The sequence below is a fragment of the Rhinolophus sinicus genome, linkage group LG06 (assembly GCF_036562045.2).
Source record: "Rhinolophus sinicus isolate RSC01 linkage group LG06, ASM3656204v1, whole genome shotgun sequence".
Classification (NCBI taxonomy): domain Eukaryota; kingdom Metazoa; phylum Chordata; class Mammalia; order Chiroptera; family Rhinolophidae; genus Rhinolophus; species Rhinolophus sinicus.
In genome coordinates, this window is record NC_133756.1 from 23045739 (window position 1) to 23062357 (window position 16619).

Consider the following 16619-nt stretch of genomic DNA (forward strand, 5'->3'; position numbering starts at 1 on the left):
CCTCTGTTCAGCCGCTACCACCTGGTACAATCAGACAGTGTACAAGCTGCTGCCAACCAGTCACATCCTGAAAGGGCCACAGGACAGCTTCTGAGCCAGGAGTGCCCTCCAGACCTGCTGTCTCCATGGTGCTGCTCACACTTCACCCACATTTGTCTGCAGGGCTTTCCCATCGCTTCCATTCCACAAACACCCAGCCCTTCCACAGGCACGCCGTGTCAGAGCTGAGGAGCCTCTCAGCCTACATTGTGTCATCGGCCCTTGCTGCAGCCCTGTGTGGGCAGCATCTGGGCCTCGTTCCACAGAGGAGGAAACAGCTCTGAGAGTAAAGTGACTTGCTCAAGCTCCCACAACTACTAACGACCACAGTCATAAAAGGAGTCACCTAACAGTGATAGCAGGTGTGTTCCCCACGTGCCAAGCACCGTGCTACAAGCGTTATATCCTTTATTGTTTTTAATGTCTTGTCAGAGGCAGCCCAGGCTGCCATAGCAAAATGCCATAGACTAGGCGGCTTAATCAGCTGACATTTATTTCTCACAGTTCTAGTTCTAGAGGCTGGAAGTCTGAGCTCAGGGTGTTGGTTTCTGGGGAGGGCTCTCTTCCTGGCTTGCAGGTGGCCACCTTCTCAATGTCTCCTCCTACAGCAGAAAGACAGAGAGCTCGCTGGCATCTCCTCTTCTGAGGGCACTAATCCCATCACAAGGCCCCACCCTCATGACCTCATCTAACCCTAATCACCTCCCAAAGGCCCCACCTCCAACAAAATAGCATCACACGGGGGGTATGGGGGGAGGGCTTCAACATATGAATTGTTGGGGGAACACAATTCAGTCCACAGCATGCCAACCACAGCCTGTGTTTACTAAAGATGACACGGAAGCACAGAGAGGTTGAGTGATCTGCAAAGGTCACTCAGCTAGAAGGAGAAGAGCTGGGATTCAAATCCAGGTCTCCCTGACTCATAGCCAGGACTCTCAGCTGGGCTGCCTCTACCAGGTGATGGCAGAACCCCACTATGTGCTCAGCCAGGGCCTGGGTCCTACACTACCCCAAACAAGCAAGACACTCGACCCGGAGGAACGAATGCACGATGGAGAACTCAGATGCTTCTGGTCAATACCCACCCCAGGCCCCTGCCTGCCCTCATCTCCCCTCACAACAGTCCTATACCACATGTTAGGTGAGGAAACTGAGATCCAGAGGCAGGGGCCAGAATAGGAGAATGCAAGGCACAGTGGCTCCAAAGCTCCGGACTTCTTCCGGAGAGATCACCTATGAAGTGTGATTCTTGGCCCCAGACAGCCTGCCTCGGGGCCGAGGGATGGAGAAGCCCGTGTCCCCAGAGGAGACAGAGGGGTCAGGTCAGGCAGGGTTTTTGTTTTTGTTTGTTTTTTAATTGAGATATAACTGATAAACCACAAGACTCGCCCTTTTAAAGTGCACTGTTTTTAGTACACCCATCACCACTACCTAGTTCCAGAACATTTTCATCAGCCATAGCTGTTAGCAGTCACTCTCGATTTCCCCCTCCCCACAGCCCCTGGCAACCAGTAACTTCCTTTCTGTCTCTATAGATTTGCCTATTCTGGGCACTTCATGTAAATGGAATCATGTAATATGTGGCCTTTTGTGTCTGGCTTCTTTCACTTAGCATAAGGTTTTCGAGGTCCCCCCATGTTGTCACATGTATCAGTGCTCATTCCTTGTTACGGCTGCACAATAGTCCATTGTCTGGAGAGACTGTATTTTGTTTACCCATTTATCAGCTGATGGACATTTGGGGTTGTGTGCACTTTTTGGCTATGACGAATAATATTGCTATTAACATTTATGTACAAGTTGTGTGTAGATGCATGTTTTCAATTCTCTTGGGTATAAACCTAGGCATGGAATTGCTGGGTCATTTGGTAACTCTGCGTATAACCTTTTGAGGAACTGCCAGACGATTTGCCACAGCAGCCGCACCATTTCACACTCCCACCAACAGTGTTTGAGGCTTCCAGTTTCTCCACATCCTCGCCGACACTTGTTATTGTCTGTTCTTTTATGACTGGGTGCCGAGGCATCTCACTGTGGTTTAGGCAGGGTTTTGAACTCCTGACTCAGGGACAGACTTCTCCCATAAAGAAGAACTTTGGGGTTCAGAGTCTCCAGAATCAGCTCCACCATCTATCCCCTCCTGTCCCACACCCTCCTTTCCTGCCCAAAGGAACACTCACCGCGGGTGCCCGTCATGTGCCAGGTGCTATTCTGAGCCCTATTATTATCCCCATTTTACAGATGCAGAAAGAAGTGGCTGCCCCAAGCTCATAAGTGGTGGAATCGGGGTTCCAACCACGGAGTCCGGCTCAGAGCTCTGGCTCTTAACCATCAGGCTCTTCTACCTCCTGAGTCAAAAAAGACACTGCTGGGAACATACGTTGTTTGAAAATGAAAGGACTGCATTGCCATTAGCTATTACTGCTATCAGAGACCCCAGCTTCCTCCACGGTCAGCCCAGAGCCCCACCCCCTGGCGCAATGCCCAGCAACAGTAAGTATTTAATAGAAGTTTATGGGAGACGGGCTTCCCGTATTTCTCCCTCCCTGTGTTTGCTCACATAGGTGCCTTCTCCCTCCAATGCCTTCCAGCCCCTTTCCATCAGGGGCAGCAGGGCACTGCAGGGTCCTGATTGGGCTGTTAGAGCTCCAGTCCCGCCTCCAAGCTCAGTGCTCCTCCCCCTCACCTGGCTGCCTCTCCAGGAAAATGCCAAGGCTCTTTCCTCACCTGTAAAATGGGGATACTGACAGTCCCCATTTCCTGGGGTTAAGGTGAAGATGAGGGAGTTAACAGAAAGAGCTTCACGGAGGTCCAGGTTCAGGAGAAGTGTACGGTAAATGTCAGCTCCCACAAGGGACCTTCCCGTTGCATCCACCCCCCTTGCCAAAACAGAGAAGCACAGCTCTGAGCCCTATGGCATAGGGGAGCAGGGCTCTTGGCTGAGGTACAAACAGGGGAGAGAGACGGCTGCCCCTGAGCCACTCAGCCATGGGCTCACACTCCTGAGTCAGCCCAGGGTGGGGGCTGCTCTCCAGGGCAGGGGTCACTGTTAGTAGGCTGTCTGCCGTGAATGAACCCAGCCAATGAAGAGGGAACAATTGTGTCAGCAAGGGATGGTCTGCCTTAGGACTCCAGCCATGGAAGATTCTGGCCATTTTCTCTGCATGGCCATGAAACTCCAAGCCAAGAGCCAACCCAGGCCAGTCTACTAAACCCTCCAACAGACCCTGTCCTCAGAAGCCTGTTCACAGGGCTGATGAGGGAAGTGACCTTGGAGACCACTACAGCTTGTCCCCTGTGGGCGTGCTCCTGCGGTGTGAAGGGCATTGCAGCATGGAAGCACTCACTCGTCTTTCAACAGAACTGCTCTGGCTTTAAAGTCCGTCGGACCCAGACTCGAAGCCCTGCTCTGCCACTCACGAGTACGAGCAAGTGACTGCCTGTAAGTCTCAGCCACGTTCAAAGTAAAAAGTAAGTCCATCCCTTCCTGGCAGGGTGGTCATGGGGCTGCCGCTGACTGCATTATCCTGCGCCCCGTACTGTTCTAGGCTCTTTCTAGGTATTAACTCACTTTGCCGTGACCCCTGCCCTATGCAGCAGGCACTGTTCTTGTCCCCATGTTACAGAGAAGGGAACAAGACAGAAAGGTGTACAGGGGACAGACACCTACACAGGGTGCCAAGCCCAGCTCCTGGCATTCGGAGCCGCTCAAAAACACGAGTCCTCCATCCCCTGAGTACATGGGGCCAGGGCTTAGGGCGTCTGACAGCGATAGGACAGCCCTTGCCCCAAACAGGCTACGAAGACAACTGATCCCCTTGCAGCCCTCAACACAAACCTCCCAATCCGCAGCAGTCGGAGCCGGGCTGGTGCCCTGGACTCTGCCTGCCGGGACCGGAAGGCTTCCCAGTGACCCACCGGTAACACGGGGTGCGGGAGGGGCCGGTCACTGCCACAGACCAACTGTGGTCTCATGGTTCTATAACCATGGCCCAGGAGACGCAGCGCAGGGCAAAGCACTCCAGAGCCCTCCACAACCTAAACCGCACACATTTAAGCCTCTTAGATTTTCCGATTTTAATCAAGTCTAGCCCCGAGCAACATTCTTCAATAAGAGGGGATTTGTTTAGCTTGCTCTGAGAATCAGTGTTACCTACTAAAGAAACAAAACTCTCTCCCTCAGTTCCACTGTGCATTTAGGACTGTGCACGGCCTTTGCAACTCCTTCTCTCCCAACGTGGAAGGAACATTTGCTCACAGCCAAGCCTACAGAACACGGGGCCTTCTCCCAGGACCCGGCGCTCAAACAGCACCTGGCCTGACGGCACTTTTCACTGAGTCGCACCTGCTCACTGCCAGCACGACTTTCAACCCTTTGTAACAAATCTGTGGCAGGAATAAAGCAGGTCTTATCAATCCTGTCTTATTCATGGAGAAATCGAGACACAGAGAGGGAAAGGAACGTGCCCAAGGACACACAGAGTTAATGGCAGGGTCCTTCACTTGTTCCTTCCCAGAGCTTTTCATTCAGCGGTCTCCCCGTCTCATACCCCTTAGCCACACCACCCTAAGCCCCGGTGAGTAGACCAACTATGGTGAAGAAGGGGGAGGGAAAAGGGAGGGAGGAGATGGAGAAGGGGAGGAGGAGAGCTCACTTAGGACAGAGAGAGCTCCTGTTTCATGACCATTCTGACTCCGGGAGTCCAGGGTCTCTCCGAGAGTGGGTCATCAGGGCAGGGATGGCGCAGGCCTGACCTGTAGTGGGACAGACCCCAGTTTAGCTCCTGGCTCTATGGGACCTAGTAGCCCCCAAATCTTGACAAGTCACCTCCCCTCCCAGCACTGCCTCCTAGAGAGAAAGATGACAGCCACCCCAGAGGAGTGCTGTGAGGCTCAAGGCAGTGATACTCTTTGTAACCTTCCCTGTGAGGCACGATCATTGCTGCCATTACTGTGCTTTGAATGGTCTGCAGTTTCCCAGGTGCTTTCACGTGCACTGCCTCATGGGAGGCAGAAAAGGGATTGTCTTCCCCATTTTGCAGATGAGTAAAGGGGGCCGGAGGAAGGGAAATAAGCAGGGGCAGCTTGAGCTCACACCTGCTCCCAGCATGCACTTAACCGGATAGCAGGCAATGAATGAAGACGGCCTTTTGGTTCTCAGGGCCCCTGCTGCGTCCTGGGAAGATCTGGAAGATTCCAGCTCAGTGTCCAGTCCAGATCCTTCACATCTACTACAGCATCTGCCTCCTATGGCAACTATTTATCCTACGAGGACACCAAGGCCCGTGGGAGAGTGACCTACCCACGACACCCACATGGCAAGTGGCAGAGCCACTGGAGGGTGAGTCCAAGCCGCTGACTGCACAGCCAGCTTAGCTTCCCCACAACCCCAGAGCCCTCCCTTACCCTGCCGTCCCATGGAAATCAGATGTCCCATCTCCAGGGAAATGGCCAATGTGGTCAGTAAAGGCTCTCAGAAAGGAAGTCAATGTTTCCCAAAGCAAGCTTTTCCATTCAGGGAGGCAGAGGGGGAGGCATCTTTCCTGCTTCTCCTATACAGCAGCTAAGCTAGTTAGAGGTCCGAAAAAGAAGTTTTAAACATAAGGGAAAGAAAATCCCATCTGTTAGTTCTCTGGTACCTGCCACCAGGTGTCCAGAACAGGAGTAAAAGGTGGGTCGTCTGGCTGTGCTCAGCCCCATGGGTCAGCAGACCACACACCCCCCCCAGACCCCTTGTGATACTAAAGGGGGCAAAGGGAGGGAGGGAGAGCCAGGGAGGAAAGGTGAGGGTGGGGGAAGCCTTCCAAGCTGTTTCCACTTTTTCTATTTACCCAAATCCTTTAATTGACCTCCATGGAAAGACTCCCGATTAGACTAATCCTGCCTACTGAGCTTTCCCATTAATGCTCCAGGAAGCCTGAGGAAGGCCGAAGGAACACCCCATGTCCTGGTGCAGGGGTCAGCAGGCTTCCCTCCATGGCCATCTGCTGCCCACTGTGCCCCACACCCAGCCGCCCAAAGCAGGCGGAGCAGCATCAGGAAAGACTTGGGAACCTGAAGACCTGGGTTCTGGCTGTAACCCGCTCTGGGCAGCGGCCTTGGCAAACTGCTGTGCCTCTCTGTACCTCCATTTATTTCATGAGGATAATAACGTTAGCTAACGTACTGTGAAGCACAGTGAATGGCCGATACTATTCTTATCCCCATTGTACGGATGAAGGGACCGGACCTAGTGAGGCTTAGTAACTTGCCCAGACTCCCAGACAGTGACTGGCAAAGCCAGCGGGACCTGGAAGGCTTCCTGCAGGCTGAGCCAGTCAGCATTCCTAACCCGGCACCATTCTGACGCCCTTCAAGTGGGTAACCACCTCGGGTTGTTGCGAGCTTCAGCTAGACCCTGTAGGAAAGCACTTATGCGACAGAGCCCGGCACACAGTAGGTGCTCTAAAAAGGAGCATTCTTTCCCTTCCCTCTTCCTCAGGTGGTTGAGAGTAAGAGGGGCTCTCATACCCATTTTTTCAGACCTCTATGCAGCCTGGGTCCCTCACTGGGATGGAGTGACCACTGGGTCCACTAAAGCCAAGGGACTGCCTGCCACCTTCCGCATTTCCTGCAGCCAGTTGGGGCGACTCCACCAGCAAGGCCCCACCAGGGACAGCCTCCTTCTCTCTGAACCTGGCCTTTCAAAGGGCCTTTCATTTATCGGGCTTTAATGTCTTACATGATTTAATCGGAAACACGTGCCTTGTAAATATCATCTGTCATGTTCCATTAGGTTCACAGGGAAAAGTACAAGTCAATAAACAAAGGTTGTAGCATAAATCTACCTTGAACACATAATACCTCAAATAAGAAAATCAAAACATGTGTGGCCTCTGACCTGGGTTGTTTCACGAGCGGGAACGCTGGGTCTAGTCGGGAACATTTCTAAATGTTCATAATTAATAGGAGGCTGGAGCTCGTCCCGTTTGCACAGTGCGAGTGCATGCAAAGCGCTTCCAACAAAAGACTCCGCTTCTGCAGCACCTGTGAAACCACCACGCACGCCTGGCTACACCGCAAACGGGCTCTCTCCATGGCAGAAAGGCTCAGAGAGCCCAAGAAACTTCTTTTCTAAAAGAGGGGGCATTGTCTTCCTATGGAGGATGCAGGAGAGGAGAGTATGATAAAAAACAACACCAACAACAACAAAAACTAACCTTCCCTCTTCCCTGTCAGTCCCCTCCTTCCCTGGCACACTCCCAGACTGTTTTGAGAGTCCTGACACAGACGAGGGAGAGGATGAGGATGTTTAAGGAGTCAGGCAGCCTTGGGTTTGAGTCCCAGCTCTGCCATGTAAGACCAAGTAGCTGCTGCCAGAGTCTTGTCTGACCCTCATCTAATAGGAAAGCAGTTCATTACAATATGTTCTGTTCCAGCGTTCCTGCTATTAAAGACATCACAACCGTGTATTGAGTTTTTGTCTTCAAGAAGAAATGAAAACGAGCATTTGCCATCTTAGATAGGCAAAGATGGGGCTCATGCACCCCGCTCAGGCTGGAGCTTTCAGACACACACCTCCATCCACCCCCAGTGAAGCTTTCCCAGAGCTTTGAAAGGAAAGCAAAGGCTGAAGGCAGCTTGATAGAGTGGGAAGACTCAGTTTATTCATCTGCAAAATGGGGGTAGTACCTCCTCCCTCACAGGATTCTTACAAGCTATATTCAAGAATGCCACTGTAGAACACGATAAATATGTCTCCCCTTTTAATTAAATTCATAGATCTCAGAGTTATAGGAAAGTTTACAGCTCATCTAAGCCAACCTCTTCATTTTGTGGTCTTGGGACAAGGGATCAGAGTGAGAAAGGGACTGACTTCACCCAGCAAGTTGGCAGGAAGGCCAACACTGCATCCCAGACACTGGATGGCACTCGGGGTCAGATGGCACTTTGCACATTTCGGCAGGTTGCCTGATACTGTGACCTCCTACAGGCTGAACTCTGGTCTCTTCCCCAGAACCTCTTCCTTGGCTGTCCTTCTCACCACCTGCAGTCCTTGCTGTGGAAGAGCATCCAGGTAGGAGCCGCACGTGAGCAGATCCTGGGCGTGTTCTCTGCCCAGACCTGCCTCACCCCCAACAAATCGGAAGCTCCCTGAGGAAGCCTAGTCCATACCAGGCACACAGAGACACACACTACAATCTCTATTTGCTGACTAGTGAGTGTGTGTCTCCCCTACTAGAATGTAAACTCCACGAGGTCAAGGACTGTCTGTGCTGTTCACCACAGGACCCCAAGTGTCTATAAAAATGTCAGCAACAGTCGGGTATACGGGTTTATTGAAATGAGAGCAGGACCCCGTCTTGTGCTTCTGTGTAGTATAGAATGTCCGAGCGTTAAAATCAAGTCCCAGTAACTCACCTGCTCCAGGTCATACATCAGGCTCATATTCCCGGATCTAATACGCGCCGCGTACATATTGGGAGCTTACAAACATAGTCCTTGTTGATGGTGTGAAGGTGAATGAGCTGCTGGGTAGCTGTGTGGCTGAATGGCTACTAGGGTAGTTGGGTGGCTCCTGGCAGTTAGATGGCTTCATGGTTGGTTATACAGATGGGTGGGTGGACAGACAGACAGACACATGAATGGGTGAATGGGTGAATGGGTAACTGGACGAGGAGGTGGAGGCAAAGGAAAGCTGGAAAGTAAGGACTCACTCTCTAACCCAGTTCATCTTTAAAGGACAGTCAGGGTTTAGGGCCCTCCTTGATGTCCAAGTCAGAAAACCACGACCACCCCCAACGGCCCCTCCCACAGAGGCAGCTCTGATTCATCTCAGGGTGACCCAGTGCAGAGTGAGCTCAGGGAACAGGATGGGCCTGGTGCTGTTGGCTGATGGGTGACTGGGTGGATGGATGAAAATACCGATGGGTATTCATGCATATGGGCACGAGGACGGGCGTGGGGCTGGATGGACGAAAGGACGGTGCACATCTGGATGGGGGAAAGCCTCGCCGTTGGGGGGATGGTGTATGGCCAGTCGGGGAGGCACAAGGGGGTACCCACGGAGGTACAGAGGATGGGAGGGGGCCCCTAGACGGGACGCACAGGGCAGAAGAGAGACCTTTATCTACGTCCCAGTTGTTCTGAGGACAGCACACCCCTTCATCCAAGCCTAAAGAAGTGGGGAGACCCTGACAGACTGTCCACTAGCTACAAGCCCCCGCGGGGTCTGCCCAGTCAGCTCAGACAAGCGCTCCTTCTTCCTGAAGCTCCAAAGAGTGCTGGGAGCTGCCCTGTGACCAGCCAGATCCCCACAAATGCCATCCCTCTCCACCTCCAGGGGGGACTCTGAATACGAGGGCGGACAATTAAGTTCACAAACTCATCCTAGGAAAAGTGCTACATACGCCATTGCTGAATATCACTACGGTCACCTCCGAAGGAGGAGCTTCCCCTTGGGAAGCTGAGCACTGATGCCTGTGCCTAGTCCACCCTTCAAAGCAATTTGGGAACTCTTTTTCTGGAATGGCCATCAGAGTTGTCACTGTATTATCCTTGATGTCCTGAATGTCATCTAAATGTCTTCCTTTCAATATTTCCTTTCTCTTTGGGTAAAGAATGAAGTCATTGGGGCTCAGATCAGATGAGAAAGGAGTGTGTTCCAATACAGTTATTTGTTTACTGGCTAAAAACTCCCTCAAAGACAGTGTCGTGTGAGCTGGGTCATTGTCGTGATGCAAGAGCCATGAATTGTTGGCGAAAAGTTCAGGTTGTCTAACTTTTTCATGCAGCCTTTTCAGCACTTCCAAATAGTAAACTTCATTAACTGTTTGTCCGGTTGGTACAAATTCGTAATGAATAATCCCTCTGATATCAAAAAAGGTTATCAACATCGGTGCAACAAGTTTGCGAATCTAATTGTCACACCTCATTGTACCCAACCTGAGGGCCTCTCCCACTGGACTATACGGACATGAAATCAACAGCCCACAGCCTTTTACATTTCACATGTAGGAGTTGTGTGCAGCTGCAGAACCTGCGAGTGGAGCTGTGCAAAACGGCGGCCACAGTCAAATCTCATTTTGTTTTCGCAACAAGCCTGCTAGGCAGGCAGTCTGACAGATGAAGAAACCAAGGCTCACAGAGCTAAGGGGACTTGCCCAAGGTCATACAGCGAGAGGACCCGTCTGGCTGTCTCCACGGCGGTGCTCTTGCTGGTACATGCCCTGCAGGGCTCTCCATCACTCCTTGTGGGGACGAGATCACCTACTTCACGAGGAAGGTGAGCGATTCTCCTCTACCAGCCAGTGCCTAGAATAGTCACTCCCACCCATTTGCCCACCAGGCCCTTGGGAAGAGCTCCCTCAGCTCGTCCTGCAGGATCCCTGAGCCCCGGGTGACGGCGGAGCTCCGACACGGTGCCGGTCACGCTCGTGCAAACGTGGTGCCTTCCCGCAGACCCCCAGCACATGTGGGAAGCCAGTGCCAGGCACCCTCCCACGCATGTGAATGTTCCCAAACAGAGTAATTAGAGCGGTGTTTAGGTAACTCTGACACAGGCCCCTAATCAGAATCACATGTGGGATGGAGTCAGCGATGGTGGCCGAGCTGAAGGGGGCCGGTCAGTCTCCTCCCCTCACACCCCTTCTGCCTCCCGTAAGCCCTGTTTCTCTGACTACGCACACCCCAGGACTGAAACTACCCGCACCCTATTACAGACCAACAGGAAAACACTTGTGGGACCCGGATCAAGCCACCCAGCAGCAGCTCTGTTATCGGAGCATGACATACACAAAGCCAGACTCAGAATGGATGAGACCCTCTACTGGAAGTGCCGTGGAAACCCCAGCGGTGAGGAAACTAAGAGGAGGGAAAGTGCTCACCCAAGGCCACCCAACGAGCGTAGTGATCACCACACCAGGTGACCTTCCCCAAAGCCCCAGGCTGACCAGATCCTTCCCCGGCTCCAAAGCCTTTCCGGGCTTCCCACCGCCTCGAGGATAAAGCTGTGTTTCTCTGCCTATCTGCCAGGTGGGTAAGCACGGCGGCCGCGAAGTCCAGGCCCTGGAGTCAGCCAAACGTAAGTTCAGAGCCCAGCTCTGTGCTCATGTCATTTGATCTTGGGGCAGACGTCTTTACGTCTCAGAGCCTTAGTTTCCTGTCTGTTAAATGCAAATCACAATAGGGGACTGACCTATTTCATTAGCCCCATGGGAAGCACTTGGTCTCATGCACGGCTTGTAGTGTGACTTTAATAAATAGCAAAACAAATACGTTCTGCAAAAAGCATTAGCTGAGCAATCAGAGAGCCATGTTTTTCAGTCCCATCCTTCCTCTTATTTACTGTGTGACCTTAAGCAAGTCACTTGGGATCTCTGGGCTTCAGGGTCCCCATTGGTCTCGTGAGAAGACAGGGACTGATGATCGCAAAAGGCCTTTGCTGGCACGGCAGCCTGTAGCCTGTGGTCTGGCAGGTACCGGGAAGGAGCAGGCACAGCTCCGTCCTCACCTGATGGGTGATGCAAGGCTCAGCACGGTTCCAGTCCAATCTGCCTTTCTAGCCTCATTCGGCCGCTTTCAGCCTCATCCTGCAACACTTAATTTCTCCCCACTGCCCAACGCACGGGCCGTCTCCCCACCAGGCCTTTGCACAGACAGCCCTCGCTGAGAGCAGTGCTCTCCAGCTCGGCGGGCACATCACTCACCTGGGAATCTTGCTGAAAAGCAGATTGACACAGTCGGTCCGGGTGGGGCTGAGACTCTGCATGTTTTACTGGCCCTGCTGCTGGTCTGCAGACCACACTTTGAACAGCGAGGGCCTAGAATGCCTTCTCCCTATTCTAGTAAAGCAGCTCCTCGTCCTTCAGAGCCTGGCTCAGGTCACCCCTCTGCTAGAAGCCCGCACCACAGCAGGATTCGCAAAGCCCCTGCTGCTCTCCTGGATGTATCCCTGAGAGTCACCGGCCCAGTGCTACTCACACAAGCAGTTTCCAAGCCCACGTCGCCACCAGGAGCCCGAGGCTGGGGCAGTGCCCTGCTGCCCAGCACAGGACTGGCACAGAGCGAGGGTGCCCTGCCCCCAGGACTGGCCCACGTGAGGCTTCATCTGCTTCTTCCAGGCCTCTGTTTCTAGGCAGTTCAAGTGCAGTGAAGAGCAGCAATGGGCCATGGGCTGCCACACAGATTCTTCTTTAACACAACTGCAAAAGTGGCACTTGCCAGAAATAGCAGGTAGCAGGGGCCTAAGTGTGAATAAGGACCCCAAAAGGCAGAAATAGAGAGAAGGAATTTAAAAACACAGAGAAAAAATGAGGCAGGGAGAAGCCTGGATAGGAAGACATGGAAAGCTCCACAGGGGAAAAAAGAGAAAGTGGGAAATAGAAACAGTATAGAGACCCCAAAAGGAGTAAAGAGATGGCAACAGAAAGAAGTAAGCAGATACAGAAAGCACGAGCTAGAGAGCAAGACAGAAGGAAAGAAGAAAGATGGGGGGAGAGAGAGAAAGCCGGGGAGGGGACAGCCGCTAAGGCTGCAGCTAACTTATCCTGAAAGGCATTCATTGACAGGATGTAGGACAGCCTCCCCACAAAATGTCACCTTGGACCCCTGAGTACCTAGGTCTCTTCATGCTGTCCCTCCATCTCCACCCCTGGCTTTGGGGTATGCGGCTGGACAGGGTCAGTCCTAAGACCTTTTCCTCACTTCCCTCCACCTTTCCCAATCTTCCCCCTCTCCCATAAATTACTAAATGAAGAATAAGAAAGAAACTGGGGACAGCAATTTGATGTTCTTTTTTTTTTTCTTTTTTTCCTCTAAAGACGAGGTCCAAAACTTGCAGGAGACTGAGCTGAGCCTAAGAAAATGGAGCCACACAAGCTCCATGGATTGGAGTCACTCATCTGGAGCCAGCAAATCACTCAGCTCCTCCAAGTCTTAGTTCCTTCAGCTACAGAATCACCAGAGCCTCACAAGACTATTGAAAAGATTAAATGAGTTATGTATCCATGAGAACAGAGCCTTGTTCTAGCACATAATAGATGCTTCACGAATGGTCACTGCATTTGAATTGCAGGACGGGTTACAGAAACAACCTCTTCTCTAGCCTTTGTTGTTGTTTTTAAGCCCTTTCCTATCCTGTATCTCCCCTAAACCTCACAGGAGCCCAGGTATCACCCCATTTTACAGAAAAGGAAACCAAGAGATTTTATGTGGCAACCTCAGTGCTCAAAACAGTGTGGAAATTCAGTCCACGGTGGCCCCCCACTTTTTCTCCTATCCCAGCTGCAGGCGGCATCGAAGCAAAGGTCCACACAAGATTAACAAGAATGCATTTTCTTTCCTACAAGGAGGAACCAAGCCGCTACTCACGCTGTGCCAGGCCCTGTGCAGAGATGGGCACAGAGAGGGATGAAGCGTGGCCCTGCCTCCCTGGGGAGATGGACAATGCAATGCGCCCATGGCTGAGATAGGCAGGAGCAGTGAGGGAGCATTCCACCCACTGGGCTCAGAGGCCTACTCTTTGCAAGCACTGTTCTAGGCCCCAACCAGGTCCCGGCTTCTCACAGTTTTCATTCTTGAGAGGAAGGAATACTGTGAACAAGAGAATACTAAGTAATGACAAGCGTTCGGGTAAAAATGCAGCAGAAGAAAATAACACAAAGCAGCTGGGTAGTCAGGGAAGGCCCTCTGGGAGATGACACTTGAGCAGACACCTGGGTCTGCCAGGCAAAGGTGAGCTGGAAAAGCACACCAGGCCGAGGGAACAGGCCGTGTCAAGGCCCTAACGAGAGGACAAGCTAACTGTGTTCACGGGACAGAAAGGCCAACCTGGCCGAAGCATGGTAAGGGAGGCACAGAGGAATGTAGAAGAGCAGGATGGCCATCACACCAGCCTCAGGCCAGGCCAGGAGAACAGAAAAACGATGGAGGGCTTTGAACAGAGAGCTGTCATGGTATAATTTACATTTTAAATCAACTTACACCAGCTGTTAGGTACAGAATGGACTAGAGAGAGGCAAGATGGCAGCAGGGAGACAAAGGAGCAACTCCTCGGAGGCTACCAGGAAAGAGGAGCCGGGGAGGCACCGACCAGTTGGTCTGGTGGAGATGCAAGACTGAGCCCAGAAGCCAGCGGCCGTGGAACATGGCGCTGCAGGTGGAGACGGTGACCAGGGCAGCCCCGGGGCGCCTAATGCTGCTGTGAGGGCACTGAGATGAAGACACAGATGATGGCAGATCCGGCCACGCAGAGGCCCTGGGGACCTTGACAAGAGCAGTCTGTGGATAGGGGAGAACAGGGACCAGGAAGTGAGAGAAGAAAGACTGCAAACTGAGGCAACTCCTTGAGGAAGCGTCGCCCTCAGCAGAAGCAGAGCAATGAGCAGCAGCAGGTGGGCGTGTGAGCTCCAGGAAGGAATGCGGCCAGTAGGTTCTGGAACACGTGAGCATGGTGACTGAATGACGCTTAGAGCGCGCGAGATTCACGCTGCAGGAGAGGTCACTGTGGAGGCAAAGTCTTTGAGGAAAAGGACTGAAGATGGGATTCTCAGGACAGTTTGGCCTTTGACAAAAGCAGTGGCAAGGCGAGCACACAGTGGGGGGGGGCATGGGAGCTGTGAGGTGACGAATGAATGAAGACAGGTCCCCTTCAGCACGGCTGTGCGTCCTCCAGCACCAGTCCCCAGGGCTGTTGAGGCCTGACAGTGAGAAGAGTGGCTGCTGGGAAAGGGGTGACCATAATGATGGACTCTAAGGGGGGAAGAAGGGCAGTGAGGACACAAGAGGCGCTGGGCAGCAAAAAGCAGTAGGGTTTGTAGATGTGGTGTCATCATAAGGTCAGAGCACTGTCCCCAGCGTGTGGGGACAGCCCTCGACCTGAAAGAATGAGACCGCACCATCAGCAAATGGAAAACAAACAAATGGGAAACTGGAACACAGGCCATAGGAGAAATGATGGTTTCAAATCCTAAAATCTGCTGAGACGTATGATAAGATTGTGAATTCATAAAGAGATAGAATGCATGAAAAGGAACCAGTAGAGACCAAGAAGGTGCCTCTGCAAACTAAAACTTACAAAAAGAAAATGGGAGACAAAGTCAAGGAAATTCTCAGAAAACAGATCAAAAAGTCAAAGACAATAAGAAAATTAGAGGATCAATACAGAAAGCAAAACATGCAACTAGTGGGATTTTCAAAAAAAGACAATAGAAAAAGGATACGGAAAAAAATTCCCAGAACTAATACACCAAAATGTCTAGAAGAGAAAAGAAGGTCATGAATCTTCAGAAACAAAGGGCCCACCAAGCAGCTAGTCCAATTAACGGAAGAAAATCCACAGCGAGGCACATCACTGGAATTTTCACAATACCAGAGATGGAGAGAATATCCAGAAAGCTTCTAGAAAATAGAGGGAGGGCCAAGAATCTGTGCGAAGTATCAGAAATCCACATGGCTTTGGACTTCTCAACAGCAGTAAGGGAAGCTGATAGTTCCCACTGGAAACTATCCTCAAAATTATTAACAAGATCAGTTCTGAGGCCAGACAGCCTGAGTTCAACTCCTGGCCCTGCCACTTACTAGCTGTGTAACCATGGACAAGTTGCTTAACCTCACTGGGTCTATTTCCTCATCTGCAAGATGAAAATACTAATAGTCTCTACCACCTACTTCAATGGATTGCTGTGAGGAAGAATGAATCCCTGTAAAGCACCTAGAACTGTGCCTGGCACATAGTAACCAGTACTTAACCAGTTAGTTCTTATTATTAAAATTCCCCAGCCAAACTATTAATCAGGAATGAGATACTTTTCAGACAAACATCTTCTCTTAGCTTTCTTACAAAGTCATTGGAGGATGTTCTCCAGCAAATTATAGGATTAAACTAAGAAAAAGGAAACTACAATGCAAAGGACACGTGCCTTTCTTTTTGAGTGCCCAGCATCTGAACACCTTTCTTCTACTAGGAAAATTACCTTCTGAAGGCAACCCCAAGACAGACACACACACACACACGCACGTGCGAACATACACACAGAAAATGTCAACTCCCTCAAATTTTTTGTCTTTGTTCAATGTCACCCTATTATGATCTCCACATTGTAACACAGCAGCCCCTCAATCTTGCTTTTTATCCACAGGCTGTACCATCATTTGGTAAACTGATTTATTTGATAATTTTGTCTTCCCCCTATAGAATGTAAGCTTCATGAATACAGCAAGTTTTGCCTGTTTGCTTCTTTTCTCAGACTCCAGAAGAGCGCCTAGCACATAGCAGGTGCTCGATAAAAAGCTGTTGAATAAGGAAAATACATGCTTTCCCAGCCTCCCTTGCAGCCAAGGCTTGGGCACATGGCCTAAGCCAATTAGAAGCACCCGCCCCAGAACATGACTCTAGGGAGATGGCTCAAATCTACCCACATAGGTCAGAGGCAGCCAGCTCTCTGCCAATGTCTGGTACCCACTTTCACTGTGCATTTTCACTACACAGCCCTGTGGCAGGACTTGAGAGAATGAAATCCTCCTGGCTGTGTAGCTTCCGAGCCTGGTTCTCTAGCCTCAGTAGGAAATTCTGAAAGCCACCCAGCATCCTTATAATA

General features: G+C 51.4%; 1 protein-coding gene across 4 annotated transcripts in view; it reads right to left on the minus strand.

Annotated features, from left to right (window-relative positions):
• Positions 1-16619, minus strand: part of GLIS1 (GLIS family zinc finger 1) — a 212687-nt gene that overhangs the window by 177116 nt on the left and 18952 nt on the right. The gene's annotated exons all lie outside the window — the stretch shown is intronic.